The sequence below is a fragment of the Poromitra crassiceps genome (assembly GCF_964638095.1).
Source record: "Poromitra crassiceps genome assembly, chromosome: 17".
Classification (NCBI taxonomy): Eukaryota; Metazoa; Chordata; class Actinopteri; order Beryciformes; family Melamphaidae; genus Poromitra; species Poromitra crassiceps.
This window is the reverse complement of record NC_139635.1, coordinates 37,403,444-37,406,606: the sequence shown is the minus strand read 5'-3', so window position 1 is coordinate 37,406,606 and position 3,163 is coordinate 37,403,444. Positions and strand designations below refer to the sequence as shown.

Below are 3,163 nucleotides of genomic sequence, written 5' to 3'. Positions count from 1 at the left end.
AATTAAGGAAGAAACTTCTTCTTCTTATCCAGGCAACTTTGGTCCTGAAGACAGCTATTCCTGTGCTGTAAAAGGATATGAGGCTTTCCCTTCTGCTTCAGTGTGTGAGTTTACTCTACAGTGTGTCACTGACATAATGCCACCTGGAGCCAGATAAAATCCATGATAAAACACAGCTTAAACTTAAAATGTATTTATGTTAATGTAATTTCTTCCAGATGGTCCGAAGGTTCCCTCAGTGTTGGTGAGTCCCTCTGCTGAAACACTGGAGGGCACTTCAGTGACTTTGACCTGCAGCAGTGATGCCAACCCAGCAGCTACTTATACCTGGTACAAGAAGAATGGAGATCCAGAGCAGAAAGGTTTGAAAGCAGGACCACAGCTTGACTTGGTTTCCATCCAGTCGTCTGACTCTGGAGAGTATCACTGTGAAGCTGAGAATGAGCTGGGGACAAAGAGGTCTGCCTCTGTCTCTATTAATGTGACATGTGAGTGAAACTGAAATATTTTTTTTATCTGTCATAGCTGTTATTAACCAGGGGAAGGTTTCGCTGAGCATGTATGTTTTTTTCTGATGTGCCCTGCTTCACTTTCAACTGTGAGCTGCCCAGTACAACCACAGTGTGTGACTGTAGTTCACTGAGCAGCACCACTGCAGCACTTGGAGATGAAGTGCCTTGCTCAAGGGCACAGTGACAGCAGATGTTGAGGGATAGGAGAGTGTTATATATTCACTGTTGTCAACAAGATCTTCCCAGCTGTTCTGGGGATTCAAATCAGATGTCCAGTCACAAGCTGACTTCCAAATTTTCAATTAATTGCAGTGTGTCATTGTTAAAACACATCCTTATTTCGTTAATCCATGTTAATCCATGTCGTCCAGATGGTCCCAGGAACACTTCAGTGTTGGTGAGTCCCTCTGGTGAAACACTGGAGGGCAGTTCAGTGACTCTAAGCTGCAGCAGTGATGCCAACCCAGCAGCTACTTATACCTGGTACAAGGATAATGATGCCTCTCCAAAAGCATCAGGACAGACCTTCACCATCACTCACATCACCTCTGAACACAGTGGAGAATATTACTGTGAGGCCCAAAACAGCAGAGGGCGCCAAAACTCCACCAACTCCACTCAACTGAGTGTTGTGGCAGGTAAGTGATAGTTCACACACGCACGCACACACACACATGTATACACATATATGTATTTATAAAACGGCTCTCTCAAATCAAGCAATCTGATTGGTTCACAGCCATTGTATAATTCCAGTAACCGAGTTCAATAACCCATGGCCATGGGTTATTGGTTGCCATGGCAACTCTCTTACTAAAAGGCAGCCCTGCGCTCGAGCTCCGTGTTGGGCTTTCCAGAAAGCTCTCAGCTTCTCAGCAAGCGCCAGGATTGGCCAATGTCAACTTCAGTCTCCAGAACGATCCAATCAAATCACCCGCACGTCTATCTTCTTGCTAGAGGTCCCGCCTTACAGTAGTGTCAAAACAAAAAGCTACTCGCTTGCAGCCAGACGCATGATGGCGCAACTCTCTTAGGCTTTGGTTACCTCAAAAACAAAATGGCGGAGACAGTTTTCAGATCCTTGTGAATCGATCTTCGCTTATAACTTTACTAATACTTCGCAGAAAATTATGTTTTGTACAAGAATAGATGCGGGCTAATGTCTTAACCCCTCTCTCGCACGCCCTCACTCTTAACCCCGCATTTCTAAATAAGACGTAACGTTACTTGGTGTCGGCATACGGCTCTGGTGTTGGCCTTTGCAAAAAGCTCTCAGCAAGCGCCAGGATTGGCCAATGTCGACTTCAGTCTCCAGAACGATCCAATCAAATCACCCGCACGTCTATCTTCTTGCTAGAGGTCCCGCCTTACAGTAGTGTTTCAACTGACTCTATCAGAATAAAATGCCAGTCGGACTTATAGTATTATTATTATTATATTATTATACTTGGAAACCGTTTTATAAAAGCAATATAGCACTCGAGCAGCGTGTGTTGTGGAATATATCCCGCTGATAAGCTGTTATCCCACTCGGCCTGCGGCCTCGTGGGATAACAGCTGATCAGCGGGATATATTCACCACAACACACTTGCTCTCGTGCTATATTGCTTAAATATGTAGGCACACTAGGCATCTCGCGTGCTCGATTCCTATGCTCGCTAGCTCTTCGTGTGTGTGTGTGTGTGTGTGTGTGTGTGTGTGTGTGTGTGTGTGTGTGTGTGTGTGTGTGTGTGTGTGTGTGTGTGTGCGCGTGTGTGCCACCTTATGTCATCACTGATGACATCACTTCCAGTTGAGTTCTGTTGAGAGTTAAATGTTGAGAAAAACAATCAGCTGTTCAGTTGTCCAGGAACTGAGGACCAGGGGCCGGTTGCACAAAGCACCTTAAATATGGCCCTCTATTTTTCCACTATCACTTAAATTTCACATTTACACACAATAGGATTCCATATAAAAACACAGTTTACAGATGATCAATCTGTAATGGACGTAAACATCCTCAATCATGTCCGTATTTTCATCTGATCCCCAGCCCCAAGGAACTCAACAGCCACTACAGTAGCATTAACTATGACTCTTTTCCTGGTCATCATACTCCTCATAGGCCTGTTCATCTTCCTATGGATTAGGTGAGTGATTCTGTTTCACTGTGGTTATGTTCACTTGGGCATTTAAAATTCACTGTGTTCAGGAATTCAGTTGTTCATTCATTCTCCTAAGCAGAAGGAAGAGGACCTCCCAACAACCACCTGCAGGAGGAAGACCAGACAACAGGCTGCAGGTGAGGAAGAGGGACTAAACAAGTCCAAAAGAAAAGTACTTTCCTCCTGGAGTCTGGCTCCTCAGTTCAGACTGCAGAGTCACTCTCTTTGTTCCAGCAGGCTACAACTTGAGAGTTCATCTGACTGAGTATCACTTCATCTCTCTTTCCTCTTCTTCACCCAAATACATCCTCCTCTCCTCATCTTCCTCTTCTATTTTCCTCCTCTTTCACGCAATCAATTTCCTCTCTTGTTTATTATAAACTTTTCTACCTAATTTTCTTCCTGCCTTGTGTTCCTTTACTGACCTCTTCTGTCATAAATTAGCAAATGATTGAGACAGGAATCTTTGTTTCTTCATCACTGTTGGTAGTGTATCATTGACCCTT

The 3,163-nt window shown here is 44.3% G+C and overlaps 1 long non-coding RNA gene across 1 annotated transcript; it reads left to right on the top strand.

Annotated features, from left to right (window-relative positions):
• The first annotated feature begins 344 nt into the window (after window positions 1-344).
• LOC310791838 lies at window positions 345-2,622 on the top strand. Its single transcript, XR_014553457.1, has 3 exons — window positions 345-488; window positions 884-1,150; window positions 2,546-2,622. It is a non-coding gene; the product is annotated as an uncharacterized lncRNA (long non-coding RNA).
• Window positions 2,623-3,163: the final 541 nt, after the last annotated feature.